At 36.6% G+C, this 26,378-nt stretch overlaps 1 pseudogene; it reads left to right on the forward strand.

Moving 5' to 3' along the window:
• The first annotated feature begins 1,487 nt into the window (after positions 1-1,487).
• Positions 1,488-20,024, forward strand: LOC124971531 (polyadenylate-binding protein 2-like; annotated as a pseudogene).
• Positions 20,025-26,378: the final 6,354 nt, after the last annotated feature.

The raw sequence follows: 26,378 nt of genomic DNA on the forward strand, positions 1-26,378 counted from the left end.
TAATAGCCCTGATTTTGATCATTACATGATGTATAGATGTACTAAATTATCATTACATGTCCCATGAATAAGTATAAAATATTATCTGATGACTTAAAAATGCAAAGATGAATAATCTTTCCCACTTGTATGGTTGGATTCTTAACCTTTCTCCCTGCTTATACACCAAGCAGAGAAAATCAAGGTTCAAGAGTTCTAACAATCTGAAATTTTCAAAGACAAAGGATATATAACAGGGTATGCCAGTTGTACCATACTCCATGAACAAAATATGCATGTGCATGTGCAGATTCAGGACTATTTCTCACAGCACCACATGGTAGGTTTTCTGGGCATATCCTTCCTTGTCCATTCTGGTAGTATTTGAGGGTCATTTTTTTCTTCTTCTTCTTTTCCTTACTGCACAGAAATGATGATTCAGGAAACAAAGTTGGTGGCTAATGTAAAGAATACGAAGATGAGGTTTTTGCTGTTTGAATCAAGGATAAAGTTGGTGACATTAAAATTTTAAATAGTTATCTGGAGAAGAATTGATTCAACAGTTAAAAGCTCAGTTGGCAAGAGATTTAGAGCTCCATTGAATGGGTGCCAGGGAAATAATTTTTAAGGTGCTAATAAAAGAAGACAAAATATTTGGTTAAAGTGGAATGTTCCTAGTTGCAAGTTAATTGTGTCTAATTATTAATCTTGTTTCTTTTGTTGTTTTCACTGAGTTGTGGTTTGTTTTGCTTCAATAGGAACCCATGGTGCTGAAACTGTTTCAATCTAATAACCTCCAAAGTAACTATTTAACAGTTTGAAGAGTGAGTCCTTTTTTTTTTTTTTTTTTTTTTTTTTTTTTCTGTAAGTTCAGACCTAGGTTAGAAGACTTGCTCATGAAGGAGGCAGGGATAGTGAAAAATGCAGAATTTTAATTTTAGGGCAGACAGCTTGGGTAGTTGAACTTCATTCTGGAATGGCTGCCATTGTACTGAGTGGGGACATGACTATATTAATTAGAATCATGAAGGAGTCTGGAAGGGAATGGAGCACCTGGCAGGTTTCCAAGGACAAGGTGCTACCTTCCTTCCTTCATTCCTTATCTTTTTTTCTCTCCTCCTTCTTTCTCCTTCCACCTTCTTTTCCTTTTCCTCCTCCTCCTCCTTCTCCACATTCTACTTCTTTTCTCTCACTATGGGAAATGAAGTAATATCTCATACATATTTAAAATTATCATTTGTCAGCATGAAAGAGGAGAAAGAAACCAATAGAAAAAGAATAGAAATGGAGTCTGCTGATATAGTCTGACATAGACTGTTTTAAGGGTATTTTGATAGGTAAAAGCATACAAGGGTAAGAGTGTAAAAAAGTATGAAAACAAAGAGGGATGAGGAAAATGTACCAAACAAACTGAGTAACAATGGAATTTTAAATATCTTACTAAAGGAAACTGACTCATGAAGTAGGCAGCTCCAAACTGGAGCTGGTTCAGGGACTGTGTCTAGAAGATGCAAGAGGCAGCTTTCACAGGGGAACATGGAAGCAAAACTGGGGTAGTAGTTCCAGACGGCAGGGAACTTCACAGAGATCTGCCCGGCGAGGCTTCCCCACCAAGTGAGTCTTCCCCACTGGGCAAGGCTTCCCCCTCAGGGCGGCAGAACCAGAGACCCAGGCCCAGACCAGCCGGGCCCCACTCTAGTGCCCCTTCGGCTGACCATCAGTCAATACATTGAGGTGACTATGCCCACTAGTAGGGAATATACTCCATCTGGAGGCCACCACTCCTAGAGGGGCAGCTTCCTTTGGAGATCACTGCATTATCCTCCAAGACATCAGGCTACAGAAAGCTAGGAGGTGAGTTATTGGAAACCTACAGGGACACTGTAAGTCAATAGGGGAAAAACTGCAATATCTCAGATTTTCACTACTAGAGAGGAAGATACCTGAGCAGTATAAGAAAACAAGACAAGAAAATGTTCCAAATAAACCCAGATGCTACATCAATAAAATCCAATGACAGTATGGCAGAAGAAATGTCAGCAAGGGAGTTCAGAATGTATATAATTAAAATAATCAGAGAAGCAAACAATGAGATGAAAGAGCAAATGCAGGTATTGAATGATCGCACCAATCAACAGTTAAAAGAGCAAATGTGGGAAGCAAGAGATCATTTCAATAAAGAGATTCTGAAAAAAAAAAAATGGAAATCCTTGAAATGAAGAAAACAGTAAACCAAATTAAGAACTCCATAGAAAGCATAACCAATATGATAGAACACCTGGAAGACAGAACCTCAGACATTAAAGACAAAATATTTAATCTTGAAAACAAAGTTGACCAAACAGAGAAGATGGTAAGAAATCATGAACAGAATCTACAAGAATTATGGGATATCATAAAAAGGACAAATTTAAGAACTATTGGGATTGAGGAAGGCACAGAGAAAAAAACCAAAGGAATGAACAATCTATTCAATGAAATAATATCAGAAAATTTCCCAACTCTGAAGACTGAAAGGAAAATCAAGTCCAAGAGGCTTATATGACTCCAAATATACAAAATTACAACAGACCCACACCAAGGCACATTATAATGAAAATATCTAACATACAAAATAAAGATAGAATTTTAAAGGCTGTGAGAGAAAAAAATCAAATTACATTCAGGGAGAAACCAATATGGATATCAGCAGATTTTTCAACCCAGATCCTAAAACCAAGAAGGGCCTAGAACATTTTTCAAGCTCTGAAAGAAAATGGAGGCCAACCAAGAATCTTATACCCAATAAAACTTTCCTTCAGATATGACAATGAAATAAAATCCTTCCATGATAAAAAAAAAAGCTAAAGAATTTACAAATAGAATGCTGGCACTACAGAATATTCTCAGCAAAATATTCCATAAGGAAGAGATGAAAAACAATGAGGTAAATCAGCAAAGGGAGGAACTCCCCTAAAGGAATAGCCAAATAAAGAAGGAACCAAGTCATGTTAAAAAACAAACATTAGCCAAATGACAAGGAATACAAATCATATTTCAATAATAACCCTGAAAGTTAATGGCCCAAACTCATCAATCAAAAGACACAGACTAGCAGATTGGATTAAAAAGAAAGACCCCACAATATGCTGCCTTCAAAAGACTCATCTCATACAGATACCTACAGACTAAAGGCAAAAGGATGGGAAAAAACATACCGTGCACATAGACTCAGCAAAAAGGCCGGATATCAATCCTCATATCAGATAATTTGGACTTCAAGCCAAAGTAATTCAGAAGAAATAAGGAAGGACATTTCATACTACTTAAGGGAAGCATAAATCAGCAAGACATAACAATCATAAATATCTATGCCCCAAACAGTGGCTCATCCATGTACGTCAAACAAATCCTTCTCAATTCCAGGAATCGAATAGACCACAACACAATCATACTAGGCGATTTTAACACACATCTCTCACCACTGGACAGATCTTCCAAACAAAAATTGAACAAAGAAACCATAGACCTCAATAACACAATCAATAATTTAGACTTAACAGACATATATAGAATATTCCGTCCAAAAAAGAGCAAATACACTTTCTTCTCAGCAGCCCAGGGATCCTTCTCTAAAATACACCATATATTATGCCACAAAGTTAGTTAGCAAATACAAGAAGACAGAGATACTACCTTGTATTCTATCAGATCATAATAGATTGAAATTACAAATAAATGACAGTAAAAACCAGAAACTACTCCAACTAGAGATTGAATAATATGCTTTTGAATGATGAATGGATAACAGAAGACATCAGGGAGGAAATAAAAAAATTCTAAGGGGTAAATGAGAACAAAGACGCAACATATCACAATCTCTGGGACACTATGAAAGCAGTACTTAGAGGAAAATTTATTTCATGGAGCGCATTCAATAAAAGAAAAAATCAACAAACGACCTAACACTATAGCTCAAAACCCTAGAAAAAGAAGAACAGATCAACACCAAAAGTAGTAGAAGACAGGAAATAATTAAAATCAGAGCTGAAATAAATGAAATTAAACAAAAGAAACAATTAAAAAAAACTGACAAAATAAAAAGTTGGTTCTTTGAAAATGTAAACAAAATTGATAAACCCTTAGCCACACTAACAAAAGAAGGAGAAAGAAAACCCAAACTACTAAAATTTGAGATGAAAAAGGAAATATCACAACAGACACTACTGAAATACAAAACAATTAGAAGCTACTTTGAAAATCTATATTCTAACAAAATAGAAAATCTCAAAGACATCAACAGGTTTCTAGAGACATACGATTCACCCAAACTGAATCAGGAGGACATACACAATTTAAATAGATCGATTTCAAGTAATGAAATAGAAGAAGTCATCAAAACCCTACCAACAAGCAAAAGTCTGGAACCAGATGGATTCTCAGCTAAGTTCTACACAACCATTAAAGAAAACCTCATTTCAATGCTCCTCAAAGTATTCCATGAAACAGAAGAGGAGGGAACCCTTCCAAACCCATTATGAAGCCAATATCACCCAATACCTAAACCAAACACAGACACATCAAGGAAAGAAAATTTCAGACCAATATCCCTAATGAACATTTGTGCAAAAATTCTCAACAAAATTTTAGCAAATCGCATACAAAACCTTATTAAAAAGATAGTGTACCAGGATCAAGTGGGTTTTATCCCAGGGATGCAGGTTGGTTCAACATCTGGGAATCAATAAATATAATTCACCATATCAACAGACTTAAAGTCAAGAATTACATGATTATTGCAATAGATGCAGAAAAAGCATTTGATAAAATACAGCACCCCTTCATGCTCAAAGCACTAGAAAAAATAGGGATAGTGGGAACATTCCTTAACATTGTAAAGGCCATCTATGCTAAGTCCATGACCAATATCATTCTAAATGGTGAAAAACTGAAAGCATTCCCCATAAAAACAGGAACAAGGCAGGGATGGCCTCTTTTACCACTTCTATTCAACATTGTCTTTGAAACTCTAGCTAGAGCAATTAGACCAAAGAAGTTAAACGGATATGAATAGGAAAAGAAGAACTGAAACTATCCCTATTTGCTGATGACATGATTCTATATTTAGAGGAGCCAGGAAATTCCACCAGCAAACTTCTAGATCTCATAAATGAATTTAACAAATTAACAGGATATAAAATCAATGCTCATAAGTCTATTGCATTTTCATTCATAAGTGAATAATCCTCAGAAAGAGAATTTAGGAAAACTACCCCATTCACAACAGCCTCAAAAAAAAAAAAAAAAAAAAAAATACTTGGGAATCAATCTAACAAAAGAGGTGAAAGACCTCTACAATGAGAACTACAAAATGCTAAATAAAGAAATTAAAGAAAACCGTAGAAGATGGAAAGATCTCCCATGCTCTTGGCTAGGCAGAATTAATATTGTCAAAATGGCCATACTACCAAAAGTACTATATATATTCAATGCAATCCCAATTAAAATCCCAATGATGTACCTTATGGAAATAGAGCAATCAATCATGAAATTCATTTGGAAAAATAAGAGACCCAGAATAGCTAAAGCAATCCTTAGCAGGGAGAGTGAAGCAGGAGGTATCACAATACCAGAAGTTCAACTATACTACAAAGCAATAGTAACAAAAATGGCTTGGTAATGGCACCAAAATAGACAGGTAGATCAATGGTACAGAATAAAGGACACAGACACAAACCCAAATAAATACAATTTTCTCATACTAGACAAAAGTTCCAAACACATGCAATGGATAAAAGATAGCCTCTTCAACAATGGTGCTGGGAAAACTGGAAGTCCATATGCAGCAGAATGAAACTAAACCCCTATCTCTCACCCTGCACAAAAATCAACTGAAAATGTATCAAGGATCTTGGAATCAAACCAGAGACCCTGCACCTTATAGAAGAAAAAGTAGGTCCAAAATCTTCATCATGTCGGCTTAGAATCAGACTTCCTGAACATGACTCCCAAAGCACAAGAAATAAAGGCAAGAATCAATAACTTGGATAGATTCAAACTAAAAAGATTTTTCTCAGCAAAGGAAACTATCAGAAATGTGAAGAGAGAGCCTACAGAGTAGGTGAAATCTTTGCCGCTCATACTTCAGATAGAGCACTAATCTCCAGTATCTATAAAGAACTCAAAAAAATTTACACCAAGAATACAAATAACCCAATCAATAAATGGGTAAGGAAATGAACAGACACTTCAAAGATCTACAAGCAATCAAAAGACATATTAAAAAAGTGTTCAACATCTCTAGTAATAAGAGAAATACAAATCAAAACTATCCTAAAATTCCTCTCACCCCAATTACAATGGCGATTATCAAGAATACACACAACAGTAGGTGTTGGGGAGGATATGGGAAAAAAGGTACACTCATACACTACTGATGGGGTTGCAAATTAGTACAGTCACTCTGGAAAGCAGTGTGGAGATTCCTTAGAAAACTTGGAATAGAACCACCATTTGACCCAGCTATCCCACTCCTTGACCTATATCCAAAGGAATTAAAATCAGCGTACTACAGAGATACAGCCACATCAATGTTCATAGCTGCTCAGTTCACAATAGCCAGATTGTGGAACCAACCTAGATGTCCTTCAATTGATGAATGGATAAAGAAAATGTGGTATATATATACAATGGAATATTACTCAGCCATAAAGAACGATAAAATTATGGCATTTGCAGGCAAATGGAGGAAACTGGAGAATATCATGCTAAGTGAGATAAGCCAATCTCAAAAAACCAAAGGAAGAATGATATCGCTAATAAGTGGATGATGACACATAATGGGGGGTGGGAAGGGTTAGTGTTGGGGTTGGAGTTGGGTTTAGGGAGGGGGGCAGGAATGGAGGAAGGAAGGACTGTATAGATGGAGGGGAAGGGTGGGAGGGGAGGGGGGGAAGGGAAAAAATGGCAGAATGAATCAAACAACATTACCCTATGTAAATTTATGATTACACAAATGGTATGCCTTTACGCCATGTACAGACAGAGAAAAAACATGTATCCCATTTGTTTACAATAAAAAAAAAAAATATTCTTATGACTTAAAAACTTATGCTCAAATAAGTGTATATGAACAAAGAACATGGAAAGGGTTACCTGCCCAGGGAGAAAAAACTAAACTCCAGCCAAATTCAGCAGGGGCAAGAGGAAAATCTTCATACACTGGAACAACTAACCTGAACAGTGTTGCCTCAAGGTTTTGGAGATAATCTGTTTGGACACACCCTAGCTATGGACTTAACAAATTCAGAGATAAAATATTTGTTATTGTTTTCCAATATGTAGAGGACATCCTTTATGTACCTCCACCCAGGAGGAATATCCAAAGGCCATTTACAGAGGCTTCCTAGGGATAACTGGATACTGCAGGCCTTGTATTCCTGGGTATAGGGAATTAACTAAGCCTCTACAGCCTTGTTAAAAAACTCTACACCAAGGAACAACTGCCCTGATGTGAGAACCAAAACATAATAAAGGTTTTTAAAACATCAAAAAGGGACCTTACTTCAAGGCCCTGTTCTCAACTTACCTAAGGAACAAGATTTAACCTGTTTGTCACTGAGAGAAAAATAACCCTAAAAATATTCACCCAGAACTGCTGGACAGACAGCCATGGACAAATCAAGTCAATAACCAATGGCATATCTCAGTAAGCAGCATAGCATAGTAGCTTCGTTCTCAAAAGTAATGGACAATAAGGTCTCATAATTTTCTTTGACATCCAAACCTGTCCTAAAAATAAGAAATGATTAAAATGCCCTTGTCATCATGATTTTACTGGGACAATTAATTTCTCTCTCTTAGCTCCTTACAGGTCTCAGTGAAGGTTTACATTGAAATATAAATGGGGAAGCCTGCAGGCTCACTAGGAAACTACTCAGACCCAAGAAAAAAGTGAAAAAAGGGGAAAAGATGGGTTTTTTCCTGAAGTTGATAAAAGATGTTCTAATTGTGCTTTTTGGTGGATTAATTTTTTGCCTTTTAGGTAAATAACAATCATCAGGACAAAAGCCTGAAACCTGAATTATTTTGAAGTTTTTCTTTTTATCTCTTAAATTTTTAGACAAATTAAATCAATGTTTAATGCATGTTTGTTCATTGCTATGTAGCTTCACTTACAGTAAATTATAAAAATTTCTTTGTTTTGACTGATTTATAAATATGAGCACACAATGACTATATTTACATTTCAAATTTTACTTACAGTTCAAAGAGCATGCTCACATTTTTAAATTTTTTAAAAAATGGATCCATATTACTAATTCACATGAATTATGAGATTTAACTTATATTGGATAAATAACTAAAAATAAAAAAGACTTATTTATACTTATTAATTCACATTTTTCCAGGTAAAAATCTTCTTAATTAATTCACATTTTTTGATGTGGTCAAATAAATAATAAAATTGCTAAATTGTCTAATATTTAAGATCTATAGCCCTTGTTTCTAATTTTTTTTAAACTGGAAATAAATTATTAATATTATTTTTACATGTGTTTGATATCTTGACTTTTGCAATTAATAATAAATAAATTGAATTTGAGGTAATTGAATTCATTACCTAAGCTTTTTTACAGGAGATACTTAAATTGATTTACAAGGTTGGGATGCTAAAAGATCATCGATTGGAACATCATCTAATATGCAAACATCAGATACTCTTAACTAAAATATATTTAAACATTAGACATATTTGTAATTTAGTTAATATAAAGAAGGTCTAAAATTCCTTTATCCTCTATGTTCTCATTGAGAACCAAAATACTAGCACTTAAACTATCAGGTGTGATATTTAAGTGGTTAAAAATTTTTTCACCTGATAAAATAGAAGACTATAACTGTAAGGTATAAAACCACTCTTCTCTCCCATTACAGGAATTTCCCGCCTCCCAACCCCTTGTCAATCTGCGCTCAGCCTGCCTCTCTCATTAGAGGAATTTCCCGCCTCCCCATCACCTGTCAGTCTGCGTTCTGCCCGCCTCTTACCTTACGGGAATTTCGGGTTTATGGTGCCATCATCTTCCTGCCTCCCACGTTATGTTCTAACATGTTATTGGTCCATCTGTCAGTCTGCAAGGATTCTCCTCCACGATTGGTTCCTCCCAGCCTGCGAAATTCCAATATCTGGGAGAAGCCATACGCCATTTCTTCTTCTTTTTTCTTTTTTCCACCCCGAGCGGACCTTATCCGTCCCCATAAATAAAGTCTTTTGTGTGAGATCTCGTGTCTGCTGAGCATTTTTTCTGGGAGCTACCAGCGAGCCACAACTGAGCCAGCGACTCCTAACAATAACATGTTGAATAAATTGAAACCAAATTTTTACAAAATAATTTTCAAGGGATTTATATGTAATTAAATTAGCTACACATAATTGACTACATACATAATTAAATTGCCTATGTATAATTAACACAATCAGCTAAGGATATTAAAAGTTTTAGTTCTTTAAATTCTACTAAGTTTCTATCATAAAGGGTAGTTACAAATATTGATAAGATCTTTTCACAAACCTCTATTAATTGAACCTTCTAACCAAAGGACAGAAAAAAAAGAAAATACTTAAAACATTAATTTCTCAGTCTACTAAAATAATATCTTATTCCTGTTGAATTTCTAATATTTCAAAAAACTATTTTCAAAGACTTTATGGTTTATGCAATTTGGTTTAACAATAACTTATTTTAAAATACTACCTTCCATTACAAATCTTAAAATTTTCTTTAAAAGTCTAATTTGATTAATATGAAAACATCAATGATTGTATTTTAACTAACCATGGTAACTAGTACTTGTAAGAAAAAGGCAACTCACTTCGGGTCCCAAGGCAGTTCAGACCCTTGAATCCAGGGGAGCAAGCACTCTGGGGTGCCCAATCCAAGTCACGGTCCAGTGACAGCACTCAGAAAACCACTCCAGACACGGGAACTCACACCAGAGATTTTATTAGGTGAACGACCAGAGCATCCGCTGGAGGCTGGGAAAGAAAGAAAAGAGAGAGAGAATGGCATAGGAGTTTCTCCTAAGTAGAGGAATTTCACAGGCTAACAGCAATCAGGCCAATTGCTGAGAAGGAGGCTCGAAGGCTGACTAATAGACCAATAACTAGCTAGGATGTTCACAGACCGACAATCTAGGTTGTAAGATGGGAGGGGGAGAAATGGCCGCAGCATAAAGGCGGGGGAGCAGCTTTATATTATAGTACTTATTATGTTAAGTATCTCCTTGTTTTCCAAATAAAGAAGTCTTTAAAGTTTAAAGAAACATTTTACTAAGTTGCTCCCCAAATTAAAGCTTTTTCAAAGGTGGCCTCTTGCAAACTTATGCAATGATAGCAGATTGGTTAGAAAATTGATTGTGTCATTTAATATTTTAAAATTAAATAAATATGAGTTGTACACTTTTTATATTACTCCCTACAGTAAGAAGTAAACAACTATACTTTTAGAGGACATTCAGGAGATACTGGCTTATTTAAAGGCTAACAATATAGGATATAGAAGTATTCTGACACCTTCCCCACAAGGAGGGGTGGAAACTCTTGGCTTGTCTTTTTCATGTTTCAGATGTGATATTATATTATGCTACTTAATTTATATTAATCCAAAGAATTATATATGGAGGTTGTATAAAATAATATTCAGATAAAGAGGTTAAGTTGGTTTCAAGATTAAGGTAACTTCCCTAGATTTTGTCAAGAGACTCACTTACAAAAAATTAAGTATACATAAAAATTTTGTGAGGTTCTAACAACTATTATTAATGTTTCCTAAGTTTTCTAAACTGCTTTCCATACATAAGCCCAGAGATATACATATTTTGTACATACAGAATTATATTCTTAGTTTTAAAGCTTATAACATTGTTTTAGATTGCACATAATTACTATTCTTTTACAACATTACTTTTAATGCCAGATTTTTGTCATATAGGTCATTTATCCAAAACCCTGTGTTGCACATTTGGATTATTTTTACTACTTTAGTAACAAGGTTACTAAAGATCTTCATACAAATATATATTTATACAAAGATTATCTTTCCATAAATCCCTTAAACTACAATCGCTAGATGGATGACATAAATTCTAAGATTTTTTAAATAATTTATTGAATCACTATCCTGACATATACTACCAATTCTAATATAAGAGCTTACATTAATTTGGAATAATAAGGCCATTACCTATGAAATAAACAAGTCATGAGACTAATTTTCAATGTTTGTATTGACTGCAATTTATAGCTTTTTAACTCAGTCCACTATGACAAAATCAAATTCTATATTTAATGGAAACTGGGCCGTCTTTTATTGTAATGCCCTTTTCAACTGAACATTGACTTTAACAATAGATAACTTTTATTAATCTTCCTGGCCAAAGAGACATATTTATTAAGTCATTTCTTATGATTTAAATATTTGTACAATGCTAGGCCATTGTCTACAATTTAAGGTTCACAATGCTCCAATTTATAGCAATCTTTTTCTACACTTAAAAAAAAATAAATAAAAAGGGAGAAACAGATCCCTATGTAAACCTACTTAATTTCAAAAAACATTGTCTAAAAATTATGATATTAGGGGTTTCACCACTGCTGAGTGACACATACAGCAAGAGAATGCATAACTTTTCACAATAAGGAGATCTTAAATCTCCAACCACAATATTTATATGCTAGCTCTGTTGAGTTTCAGGTAAGTGAAATATATGGGAGAACTGTTGGTCTCATTTCCCAGATCCACCTTTAATACATCCAACGATGTGGACTAGAGAATCAATTCCAATATTTACTGATGATGTTTATATGATGGGGGGTTTTACAGATATTCATATTACACCAATCCATGTGACTGGATTTAACTATACTGACTGCAATGGAAACTTATCTATATGCTGGTCACATGATAGACTCTGGCTGTCGAGATGTAACCTTAAAGAAAAGGCAGGGTGATGGACTGACAGATCTGGCTCCATGAGAATGTTATAGGCCAGACAGACTTCATTTTTCTCTAAGACTCCATGTTATGTAGGAAATAAACTTCTCCCATGGGAACACCCCACCTCTGTATCCATCAACAATTGCTTAGATTCTCCTATGGGAACACCCCACCTCTGTCCCCATTATCAGTTACTTAGCATGACATGTTTAGCAATACAAAATGACAATTCTTATGTAATGAAAAATTGCTCTTTTTTGATCCCTATTGCTTCTAAATAATGTACCATGTGAACAGTGATTGTGTGGATGTTAGTAACCATTCTTTAGTTTGTACCTAGGTAAGGGTCATTTTGACCCACTTCCCCCTCTGTTGATGATCTCATGATATTAGTTTGTAATTTCAAATCATAGCAACAGACACTTATGATTAATATGATTTTGGTATAAGAACACCTGCAACCCTATGATCGGGGCTGTTCTCCCAATAACCATTTTTTGGGGCATTGTTTGAGACAGTCAACCGGCTGGCTTAATAAAGACTCTCACATTTGGACTTCTCAGTAGTGATCAGTCTGTTCTTAAGTTGTGCCCCATAACAACAGCATAAGGAATACCTAGACCAGACAATTATATTGGCCCTTGGAACTTAGGATTGTATGTTCAAACAGTTATTAGAATGGGACTTTCTCATATAAAATCAGTCATTTCTATGAAATAACCACCAATATCTTACTGTCTTAATTTTTTGATAGAATCTGATACTTTTCCTAAATGGAAAAAATATACAAATATCTTCCCAATGCTTTATATGATCTCTAAAGGTAGTGGATATATTTTTGGATTGACATTAAAAATTTGATGAAAGACAGTTATATCAAAATATTTTCCTCTAAAATCTTCAAAGCCAGAAAGGTCTAATGTGGCAACATTGTCACTAAATGTTTCACTTTTTCTTCTTGAAAAGAATCTACAAGGAACCATGTTTAATCTAAGTCTTTAATGCTATGAAAGATCTAAGGAACTAGGTAAATATTTGAGTTGTTTAAAACTATTTTCAGAATATAAAAATAAGATTAGATATAAAATCATTCTGATTTTTGAAACTCCATGTAAATTGGACTATTCCCTATTGTTTGGATGTTACTTTGCACTACTGGTAACCAAGTAATAAAGACCAAATTAGTATTTAACAATCAGATTGATATTACATTAGAAAGATGAATAATTTACATTTATATTCTAACAGTTACTTCTTGGATGATAATTTGGTTCTTATATAATTTAATGTCTTCTTCTAGGTTTCTATATATTCCCACATTCATTATATCTAGGGGCACAGTTCCTTCAGTTAAGATGCTATGGCCCTTGAAAGTTAAGTATTAATAGAATGATTGAGATTAAATTAAATGCTTTAACAACTGCTATTTCAAAAATCAGTGATGAACCTTTTGCTCTTAATTTTAAACAAAGGCTTAAAGGCCATAATGACTGTAAACATGTATGTTATTGCAAACTAATTATCATACTTCCCAATAGGACTAAGAGATAATTAAGAATCATCTAAGGAACATTGGACATAGCAGTAATAATAGCCTGAATTTTGTAAAATCACATCGCTACCTCCAGGATATTCATAAGATAGAATTGATCTCATGAACTCTGCATTTCTGTTTGATCAGATATTTCCTAAATATAATGGTATTGGAATAATATGTAGGCAACTAATTCTTTTTGTATCATGAAAATAGGTTACCATACCCTCCAAACCAAGAGCTGGGACCTTGGAGCAGCTCTCAGAACCACAATCTGGAGTCTCAACATAACTGCCCATCAGTTGCATTTTATAATATTAAAAAAGGAGAGATGTGGGAAACCATACTTATTTAGCAGAATCAGACTAGTTTGAACCATGGTACACAGATGCCTGGCTTCCAGGAACTGCCGGGGCACATGTGGTGCTGCATGGGTGTGGTTCCCTGTATTCTTCTGGAATATTCCCCCTAAGAGAATGGCTCCCCTGGCTCCACCCTATCCTGTCCATCACAGAAGAGTCTCCTCCCACTCCTTGCCCTCTTTACCTGCATATCATAAATAAAAGAGATTTGGGTCAGTTGTTGTAAGAGGCCAGAGCTGGTAAGGCCAGACCTGTCATGCCCCTCTCATTTAAAAAGAATATTGGCACTTTTGTGTTTATTGAATAGATAAGGTTTTGGGTAACTGAGTGATATATAGTCAACAACATCGTCCTGCAGTTAACCCTTTTCTCAATCAAGTAGGACATGGCAGAGAGGTCCCCCACACAAAGTTGTCCTCTACTTTTTTTTCCCTATCTTTAGTAAAAGCCTGAATCAGTTTTAGCACAAGTGATTTAAAAGGTAGCCAATGTAGAATGTAATTTTTCATAGAATTTCATATTTAATATGGTCTAGGAAAATGTGAATTTGAATGACTATATCACCTCATAGTTGCATATTTTGAGAAATATTTGAAAATTAAATCTTTTTTCAGCAGTGGCATTATTTGTTTTTCAGCTAGACTGGGATAACTGTGTTTATTTTCAGGGATGCCTAAAAGTCTGGTACTTACTTTTGGCCAAGATAAAAATGACTGCAATAATTAATGATTTATATTGTACTGTTTAAATTTAGTAAGTCTAAAGATGATACTCAGTGTCAGCTTGTTGATTGATGACTTACACCAGGTGTCACTGGTTAAATAGCCTGACTTGCTTACGAGGATCAGTGAGGCATAAAAGATTCTGCTACAGACAATCTCTTCTACTGTCCTGAAACCAAGACCTTTAGAAACATACTGAAGGTGTGTCCTAAGAAGAAATTGGGAAAACTGCAGCTGGAAGTCTCTTCCAACCTGACACTTGCCAGTCCTTTTTTCACCTATGGAGCAGTGCCGGGGTTTCTGAGACCCCCAGCCTTAGGCATGGTCAAGATGGCGCCTGACGCTGAGCCAAAAGCGGCCAGCTATACAGTAAACAACCAGCGAATTCCAATGATTGGCTAGTTAACGATGAGACTAGAGCATGCCCCCCTCGTGTACCCATCCTATGCTTGCAGCTGTCCGCGTTTATCTCGTGTACTCTCCCCTGATTGGTTGAAGTGTATATAAGCCTGGTGGGTGGGAGAGTAGGGAGGAGAAGCTGAGGAAGAGGCAGAAGCGGTGGGGGCTGAAGAAGAGGGAGAAGCGGAAGAAGCGGCGAAGGCGGAGGCTGAAGCCAAGCTGGAAGCTGGGAGTACACGGAAGCTGGAAGAAGCTGGGAGAAGGGAAGCTGGGAGTGTGCGGAAGCTGGGAGTAAGAGAAGTGTAGGGGAGGGACTGTGCACAATAAACTTCCAAAGCTTCAGACATTTGTCGTGTCTCTCTCTGTGGCCAGAGGGGACGCGATAGAGCAGTATATCTTTATTAAACCCTCCTTAATCATTCCTCTGTGGCATCTTATGGGTCTTTTTGATGACCTCATTATATGTATTCATTGCAGGTAGCTATTATAAATATTTCTCGGTATTCATTGTCTCCTCTTTAAAGTCATTTTTATCTCCCAGGAGAAACATGTCTTCCTTTGTGTACAGATTCTACCTATGCATATCTCTATTTCAACACTGCTACATTTTTCTATGATGGTTGTTCACCTATTTTCCTTGTTACATGATAAATACCTGAGGAGCACACAATTAGATTATTTACTTATTCCTGCACATGTTACAAATTTTATTTGACTTTTTTATTATTTGTTTGCTTAAAGACAGAACATACACCATCAACCAATGAATGCTAAATATTTCTCTGTTCAAAATTCAAACTTTGTTTTTTGGTCCCTCGTGTTATAATCACTTAACCTGTTTCTTTTCTGAAGATTAGACATATCATGTGATCACAAATTCAATATGAGAATAAATAAATATGTAAAGATTATATATTCTTATATATTATATAATTGTTATATGTATATTTTATATGTTATATAATAATATACCTTTTGAGGAAGAAGAAAAGAACTTGGTGTAAATTATAAAAGGCAAAAATAAAAAAAAAAATTTTAAAGTTGCTATGTAAGTCTTCTGAAGACTGAAGGTTGCCTAAGATCTTAAGTGTTAATGGTGGGACATGATGGAAAGCAAGAGGGGATAAGAATAAACTGAACATCTCTAGCAATTAGAGAAATGCAAATTAAAACTACACTGAGATTCCATCTCAGTCCAGTCAGAATGGCAATTATCAAGAATTCAAGTAACAATACATGTTGGTGAAGATGTGGAGGAAAAGGTACACTCATACATTGCTGGTGGGACTGCATATTGGTGCAACTGCTATGGAAAGCAATATGGAGATTCCTCAGAAAACTTGGAATGGACACACCATTTGACCCAGTCATCCATTCCTTTTTATGTACCCAAAGGACTTAAAATCAGCATAGTACAATGACACAGTCACATCAGTGTTTACAGCAGTTCAAGTCAAAATAGCTAGACTATGAAATCCACCTACATGCTCTTCAACAGAGGAATGATATATATATATATATATATATATATATATATATACACATATGTGTATATATATATAATTCACACACACACATATACTGGTGTGTGTGTGTATATATATACACACACACACACACACACACACACACAATGGAATACGACTCAGACATTTTTTAAAAAATGAAATTGTGGTGGTTGCCAGTAAAATGGAAATGGAGAACATCATGCTAAGTGAAATAAGCCAATACCAAAAACCAAAGGCCAAATGTTTTCTCTGATATGCTGATGCTAACTTCACAATAAGGTGGGGGTGGTTGTTAAGGAAGAATGGAAGTACTTTGGATTAGAAAAAGGGAAATAAAGGGAAAGGAGGAGGAATCAGACATTACTTTCCTATGTGCATATGTGATTATATAACCAGTGTAATTCTATATCATGCACAATCAGAGGAATGAGAAGTTATACTCCATATATGTACAATAAGTCAAAATACATTCTACTATCATGACTAACTAATTATAACAAAAAAATTTAAGAAAGAATAAATCAAAGAACATTGGATGTAATCATCAGTGGAATGAATTAAGACTCTTCAAATAAAGCTGAAAAATTGTCATAGGTAATCCAATCATGCACTTTATTTAATTTCTTGTACATACGTAGGTTTTATTTAAAAACAGAACTGATTTTATATTCTGGAATTCTTTTTTTGTCTGTCCTGAAACATAATGCAATCAGTTAAGGGGGGAAAAAATTTCCTAAAAGAGCAAAAATACAAATTCTGGAACTCTCAGTTACTCCCACTGGAGAATTTCAAGAAATCTGTATTAATGAAATACAATAAAATTTCTATTGGAATTCTTAATTCTATTCATCCTAATCTGTGGGTATGTGTTTTGACATATGAGTAATATTATTTTTCTTACACTAGTTCTTGTGATGGAATAGATATTAGTCATATATACCAAGATTTCAAACTTCTATTTTTATAGTCACTAAATGCATCACCACAAACTTCTTTGTTATTTTATTAAAGTCTGTGCAAACCAACATTCTTTAATAAAATCTTTCTTTCTTCCCTATCTTCCTTCCTTCCTTTTTTTTTTTTTTCATCTTTCATCTATCTATCTACCAATCATTCTAGCTATATCCAAAAGAAAGAGACAAAACCACAACAAAACCATATCTCCCTTGGTCAGAATCTTTTACCACCCAACCTGGACGCTGTGCAGTCCTTAGCAGATATATTTCAGATACAAATATAAATAATTTTCACTACCTTCAAATTTTTGGTTTTGTTTCTTAAAAGTCAAGAAAGAAAGTTGCTGATTTTCAGCAATCGTACATATGACTGGGGTATTTGTAACACTAGGGCATGAAAATGTAGTATTACAAGTTAGTTTTTTAAAATGTGTTTTTGTTTGTTTGTTGCTTTTGTTTTGTTTTGTGGGTACCAGGGATTGAACTCAGGGACACTCAACTGCTAAGGCACATCCCCAGTCCTATTTTGTATTTTATTTAGAGACAGTGTCTCACTTTGTGGTTTGTGGTTGCTGAGTCTGTGTTTGAACTTGAGAGCCTCCTGTCTCAGCCTCCTGGGCCAATAGGATTACAGGCCTATGCCACTGCATGGAGTCTTTTTGTTGCTTTTTGACAATTTCCAGATTGGTTTACACAGAAAAAAAAAATGTGAGCAAGTGTACAGTGTTTTATACATCACTCATTATTCTAGACAAGATAGATGTGGTCACACTTTCATAAGTAATTATGTTTTATAAAAGAATTAGTGAAAATTTACTAATGAACTTTAATAAATGTTCTGGAGTTCTTTTGTCTAGCATATGGGGAAATATGAATCTTCATAACTACTTAACGTTGTACCCCAAATCACTTCCAGATAGTTTACAGATAGAATTTTGAACAATAATTAAATCAATACCTATTAGGTAACATTATTAGAAAAAGTCTTCATAATATTTGAAATATCTGATGAAAAATATTACTAAAGTGTAATTGCTAAAAAAAAAAAAAGGCCAATAACATAAGAAGCTGATAAAAAGGAAAAAAAAATTTTAAATATCAAAAACTTAATCCAAATCACCAATAAATCTTGTAAAAGAATATCATGTCTCTTAAAAGTTAAAATTAAAACCATAATTAGGTGCCAATGAACAAATAATTAGGTGCAAATGAAAACAAATCCGAGTGTTACAAATGAAATGGAGCAACGGGAACTACAGTAGACTACTGGTCTAAGTGTGAACTGACACAAATATTTTGGCCAACTATTCTTAATTATGAGCTATAGTTAAATACGTACATATTCTTTGACCACTAATGTATGTATTACTAAGTGCATAACCAAGGGAATGTATATGTATGTTCAGAATAGCAATAAGAATAATATTCATACCAACATCATTCATGATAACCTTCCATTAGAAATGAACAAACTAACCGTCAGTGTTATGATGGATAAATAATTATGGTTTATTCATACCGTATACATGCAGTATCATGTAAAAATAAATATGCACACACAACATAGGTTAATATTGCAAGCATAAAATTGCGCAAAAAAACTATAGGAAGAAATATATAACATATTAACACACATAAAAATATGAGGCAAAAATATGGTTTTTAAGTCAAGGCTTTAAGTCTGAGTGGCGGTGGTGGCGGCGGCAGCAGCAGCGGGGTCTGCGGGCCAGAGGGATTCAGGCCAGGCGGTGCCGCCTACTTGTGCCCAGGGCCGGTGGGGAGGCCGGGGAGGGGACTCTGGGGGGCGCAGAGGATTAGGGAACGGCCTGGAGTCTGAGGAGCTGGAGCCTGGGGAGCTGGAGCCTGGGGAGCTGCTGCTGGAGCCCGAGCTGAGCCCCAAGAGCAGCCGCTAGCCCGCACCTCCGCCCTCCCCCGCGGAACTCCGGGCGGCCCTGGTTCGGGAGCCCCGGCAGCTGCAGCCAGGAGGAGGAGGAGGAAGAACCGGGACTGGTGAGGGTGACCCGGGACGGCGCCACCGAGGACCCGGAGCTTGAAGCTATCAAAGCTGTAGTCAGGGAGATGGAAGAAGAAGCCGAGAAGCTAAAGGAGCCACAGAAGGAGGTGGAAAAGCAGATGAGTGAGTCCACCTCCTGGCAGTGCTGGCCATGATCATGTCTACTGAAGAGAAGAGGGAGGCCGACGCCCGTCCACCTCTGCTGGCCATGGGGACTGTGGTGCAACAGCAGAAGAGCTGGACGCTCACTTTCAGGGCTGCCGTTCAGTCGATCGTGTTACCATGCTCCCTGACAAATGTAGGGGCCACCCCAAAGGGCTTGCATAGAGAGTTCTCAAGGAGTCAGCGAGGACTTCCCTGGCCCCAGATGAGTCCTTACCTAGAGGAGGACAAATCAAGGCGATTCCAAAAGTAACCAACTGACCAGGCGTCAGCACAACAGCCCGGGGTTGCCCGCTGCAGTGCCCAGACTACCAACTGGAGCAGTTCCCGCTCTCCATTCTACAGTGGCTCTGCAGCTGGCCCGGCCCCTGGTAGGCCGGGCTAGAGCGACGTCACGGTATTCCCCTTACTGAAAAAGTGGGTATTAGGAGGAGAGAGAGCAAAAAAAGGGGAAGGGGGAGGGAGAATTAAAAAAGAAAAGAAGGAAAAACAGATTACCTTGATGAAAAAAAAAAATTTAAAAAAAAAGATGTACTGTGGAAGTGGGGAGAATCCCATAACTTAACTGCTGAGGAGGGACCTGCTTTGGGGAGTAGAGGAAGGCCCCGGGTGTGGGGCAGGGGGTTGCTTCATTCACTCTGGAAACACGCCGTGGATATTTCTCAATTGCGCAGGCTTCTCCCCATATTTCCCTGCCCCACTCACTCCCTTGGGGGCTGCTCAAGGGTAGGCGGGCATGGGTGGTAGGAGGGTTTTTTAACCGGTGCTTTGAAAGGACACCAAACTGTTCTGCTTGTTACCTTCCCTCCATCTTCTCCCTGCCCTTCACAGTCCCTTCCTGCCTGCTCCGGTCCTGCCAGGTCTACCACCCACCCCACCCTCTTTCTGGTTCCCTGCCCCTCCAGATTGCCTGGTGATCTATTTTTGTTTCCTTTTGTGTTTCTTTTTCTATTGTGAGTGTCTTTCTTTGCAGTTTTCTGTGGCCAGAAGATCTCCATTCTGCTTCAGAGGCTCCAGTGTAAATTCCCCCTTCCCCCTGGGGGAAATGCACTACCTTGTTGTTGTTGTTGTTGTTGTTGTTGTTTTTGAGGGCGAGGGGTTTGGGTGTTTTTCCTTTTTCAGGCTTTTTTTGTTTATTTTCTTTTTCTTTTTCTTTTTTCTTTGCCTTTTTTCCCCTTTTATTTGGAGGGAATGGGAGGAAGTGGGGGCAGGGAGGTGAGAGGTGGAGTTCATTTATATTTTTAGTTCATTTACAGGGGGTGGGAATTTTTTTAAAATGTATCATGAATAAAGTTGATTTGAAACTAAAAAAGAAAGTTAAGGTTGTGTTCATCTTTAGGGAGAAAGGAAAAAGCTCTCATTTGTAGGAGTATAAAGAGTAGTAAGTGGTAATAATAATTATTGTTTCTTGATATGAGTTGAGAGTTTTAGGGGTGAATATACAATAATTCATTGAACTGTGCAATTTGGATTTATATACTATTCTGATTGATTTACTGCTATAAAATGTTAGAAACAGTTAAATACATGATTGTGTTCTGCATAGCAGATTAATTCTGACAGAATTACTGTCAACTTTAGATATGAGAATGGCATTGCATTTTTACAAAAATAAATGTCCATATTATTAGCTATTTACTAAATTATGACATTGTAAAAGGATAAATCTGCATTTGGTTTAAAAACTAATTTGTTTAATATCACTAAGCTGAGGAAACAGCTTAGTGAGAGTGCTTGCCTAGCATGTGCAAGACCTTGGGGTTCAAGCCCAGCACTGCAAAAAAATTACCATAAAAATCATTAAAGAGGATAGATAAATGTGGCGAAATCTTGCTGAAACTGAATGATGGTATATGGAGATAAATACTACTACTAATGGAGGGAATAGTGGTAAATGCTATTCTACCTGCTTTTAGACAAATCTGAACATTTTATGACAAATATTACTTAAAAAAAGCAGTGCCACAATTATTTAGCCTAAAAATTATCAAAATTTATCCTGGTTGGGCTTGGTGGCAAACACCTATCATCCCAGTGACTTGGGAGGCTGAGACAGGAGGATCTGAAGTACTAAAATAGGGCTGGGATTGTGCCCTTGAGTTCAACCCCTAGTAACCCCCCACCTCAATTATCCTGCCCTGTGTTTCATTAGGATAATTTTCTTAGAACCTCACCCATGTGGTGTGTTCTTCAGGGAGTAATCTAGATATAATCCTGAAATTTTTCATCTTCACTAACTCTATTCCCACCATAAATCTAGTAATTCCTGACATCTTATGTTTTCCACCTCTTTATTACCTAATGAATTCATCTATCTCGCCTTTTTGTCATGTTATTGTCTTAATTCAGGTGCTAATGATCTCTAACCTGGACTGAGTCACCAACTTCCTTAACTAATATTCCCATCCCAAGTATTTGTCAGTCTCAGTCAACTCTCCAAGCTACAAGTCAGAGTAGTCTTCCTTAAAGAAGGTTTAATCACAGCACTTTCTTCACTATACTACCTTAATGACTCTTCTGTAAGAGTTACAGGATAAAGTCCTGCCAATCATCTAGGTGCTCGATTGACATGTATTGAATAAATCATTACATTAAAGTTCTTTTTTCATTAAAACGGGTACTCACGGGTTGCTCTAAATTTACTGTACAAACTTAGAATATTTAATAAAATTTCAAAGCTGAAATTGACTGTGTTCTCTTTCACTTTTAGTATTTTCCAGATAGATAGATAGATAGGTAAGTAATAGGTAATATCCAGATTGATATCACAGTTTATTTAAGAGACAAATCTTGGGTGGGGATATAGCTCAGTGGTAGTGCTTAGTATGTATGAGACCCTAGGTTCAATCCTCAGCACAAGCACACACAAACACACAAAACAAAAACAAAAACCAATTTCTTCCTTTTTCCCCAAACAGTTTTGAAGCTGTAAAAATTATCACAAGCCATCTAGGCATTGCTGTCTAATGGCCAAAAAATAGAAAGTATTGGCTAAGGAAGATGGTTCAGAAAAGCCCAGGTCACTTGGAAGAGAATAAACAATAAAGCCAATTTCCTATGTTTTTCAGGTCCTGTTGCCTGATTCAGGAAAATCCGAGTGTTTGTCCTAATCAGGTGACAAGGTATGTCAAATATGAACAAGTTACAGATAGCAGAAGGTGATATAATACAGGTAAATAATATTAATAGAGTCACTGGGCTATAGGAAGAGGAACAATCATGAGTTTTTAGCAATGGTGTTCACAGACTTCACAGATCTTTTGAATCTCCAGAGCTTTTGGGGCCGCCACAATGACCCCCTTATGACTGAGGAAGCTGACACCACAATTGCAGGCTCTAGCACCACAACATACTATCAAAATAATGTCCCATGATCTGTTTCACATTCCCATTAAGAACATCAATTTGTACGGGAAGTGCAGCACATCCATGACTACCCTTGGCTGCAGAGGTAGCAGAACTATAGTAATTGCAGCTCCCTCATGCTTTTCACTATGCCCATTCAAATCACAGAAAGATCTGATTGGGAGACCCTCCATCTAGGTTGAAAAAGTAACTGAAGGAGAGTCTGGGTGACACAGATATATTTAAAACTATTAGGTTAAAGGAAACACATTTCTAGGGTGTTGTAATTCATTTCTCTCAAGATGATATAAATACATACATACATATATACATACATTTATCTTGAAGGAGCATGGACAGCTAGTAGACAAGTTGGTGGGATTTTTAAATCTTATATTTTACATTACTACTTTACATACTGCAACAAGTAATCCATAATGGAGGGAAATTATAAATCTGGGGGAAGTTAAACATACTTGATGCTTGAATGGTTTTTCTTATGAAATTAATGTCACAATTATGTGAGACACCATGCATGGCTGAATTACATATAGTGTAATTCAGAATTTTATTTATTAACTTTGGATATTTCATTTACTTGTTTTTAAATTATTGTTTTAATTGTATAAATTTATAGTGAACACGTATTTTGATACATGTGTTGATAAATCAGGGAAGTAACATTTCTATTTTTATTTTTTAAAAGTTCCTGATTAACAAAATAATTGAATATATTTATTGGGTAAAGTGTGATATTTCAATTCATTTATATGATTACTAATCAAATAAGAGTAATTAAGATTTCTATCTTCTAATTACTTTGTTTTGGAGCACTTTTTCCTAGTTATTTATAAAATATATGATAAGTTATTGTGAACTGCAGTTCTCCCACTGTTCTGTCGTCACTGGAACTTGTCACTTCTATCTAACTGTACTGTTATTCAAGTTTTCACTACCCCCCTCCCCTCTTCCTAGTCTCTACAAATTGCTGTTATTTTCCCACTATTATTATTTCAATTTTTTTTGAGAGTGTCTCACTATGTTGTACAAGCTGGTCTCAAACTCCTAGGCTTCAGTACAAGTCCTGGGACTGCAGGCATGTGCCACCCCACCAGGCCCAGCAGGTCTTTTTTTCAAACATTCCATGAGAGAGAACATGCGGCATTTATTTTTTTACTGTGTTTGACTTATTTCACTTAACGAAATGTCCTTCAGTTCCATCCATGTTGCTGTAAATGATAGGACGTAATTTACTTTTTGTTTTCATAATTGCTTTTAATTGTTTCGTAAAATAGATTTCTTACTAAATTAGAACTAGGCATATTTAAACCACTGTACTTCAAGTCTTACTAGTTGAAACGTGGACCTGTTACACGTCCCATTTCGTTATGAAGTACTGTGCACAGGAAACAAGTACTAACGTATGCCATGTCAAACTGCTACTGTCACAGAATCAACAGAGCATTTTTTAACGTCCAGAAAGAATAATTTCATCCTTTGTGAAAAGTTCAGGAGAGTCTAGGAATCAAGGGTGTCTAGGAATTTGTGTTTGATTCGGAAGACTGGAACTGTCCTGCTGCAAATATTTGCTTGAATTTTAAGTAGTTTCTTCTCTCATCAAAATATTTTCTCCACTGCTGGCAGCAGCGGGCATCGAAGGAGCTGCGGAGGCGCAGGCAGAGGCCCGAGTCCTGGCGTGGGCGTCCAGGCACCTCCAGTGCTCTTTGCGGGGGCTCCAGCACGCCCGCCGCTCCTTCCTCTAGAGGGCGCGACCCTACCGAGCAGCCCGCCCAGATGTGCGCGCAGCCCGCCCGCTGTGCGCGCAGCCGGGAAGCGCTAGCGCTTCGCCTTGGGAAGTGCAGCCGCCAGCTCCACTGGGCTCACCCACAGCCCTCCCGGGAACGGCTGGGTTATAATTTATTATTGCTGGATGATGTTCCACTGTGAATGTGCACGTTTCCTTTATCCACTGATGGGTGTCTAGGTTGCATTAATATCTTAGTTACGGTGAATAGAGCAACAATAGCCATGGTGTGCTTGTGCCTTTTGATACGCTGATATTATTCCCTTTCCATATATACCCAGAAGTGGGATAGCTGAATCATATGGTAGCTCTATTTTTAGGTTCCTGAGGCTTCACCCCCATGCTGTTCTCATAGTGATTGTAGGGATTTATTTGTTTGTTTGTTTCTGGTGATTGAACACGGGCAATTTACCAGTGAGTTACAGCCACGACCTTTTTTTTTTTTTAAATTTTGAGACTTGTTCTAAGTTGCTTAGGAACTTGCACATTTACTAAGGCTGGCCTTGAACTTGTGACCCCACTCCCTCAGCTTCCCAAGTCACTGGAATTACAGGCATGAACCACCATGCCAGGCTGTGGCTGTACTAATTTGTATTTTCACCAACAATAATTGTTTTATACAATCACACTATAGGTTTTCATGAAATATGAAGGGGTATACATACATCTAATATCCTATAATTCTGGAAAGAGTGTTCTAGAAAAATAATGTATTTCTTTTTTAGTCATTTAAATTCCAGTTACTGTTATCCTAAATAAATTTTAAAGACTTTAGAAAGCACTAATCCCCAAAGAAAATTACTTTACTCAGAAAAGTAATCTTGTTTAAACTTATGTGTAGTATGTCTTGCCATGTGTTTAATTACATTCCTATGTTATGTTATATATATTTACTACTCTTTATTATACTGCTCTATTTTTTGCTCCATATATCCACATCAACTTCTTTATTTTTTATAAATCACATAGGGTTTTTTTCTTAAATACTAAGAAATCAAGAGTAAATAATCAGAGACTTAAATTTTATTTTTTCAGCCATTGAAGAAATGTGTTCATAAAACGTGTTCATTAAAGAGTACTTTCTTTATATATTTTATTCTTTAGTTTAAAGATGTTCAGGCCAACAAAAGTACCAATTACTTTATCCCGTTTATAGAAATACATTTAAAAATGGACTGTTATGCATGTTTGCTTGTTCTCTTCTGTGTGATTTCATTATTGAGATTTCCATCAATGTGGAAAATAATTTAATATTATGCAGAAACTGGATCAGCAGATATCGCGTTCCCTCTGGCCGCAGAGAGAGACACGACAAACATCTGAAGCTTTGGAAGTTTATTATGCACAATCCCTCTCCTACACTTCTCTTACTCCCAGCTTCCGCGCACTCCCAGCTTCTCTTCTCTCAGCTTCTTCTCTCAGCTTCTTCTCTCAGCTTCTGCTCTCAGCTTCTGCTCTCAGCTTCTGCTCTCAGCTTCTGCACACTCCCAGCTTCTTCCGCCCTCTGCTTCTTCCGCCCCTTCTGCTTCTTCCGCAGCCGCCCTTACTCTCCCACCCACCAGGCTTATATACACTTTAACCAATCAGGGGGGGGCACTCGAGGTAAACCGCGGACAGC

The sequence above is a fragment of the Sciurus carolinensis genome, chromosome X (genome assembly GCF_902686445.1).
Source record: "Sciurus carolinensis chromosome X, mSciCar1.2, whole genome shotgun sequence".
Classification (NCBI taxonomy): domain Eukaryota; kingdom Metazoa; phylum Chordata; class Mammalia; order Rodentia; family Sciuridae; genus Sciurus; species Sciurus carolinensis.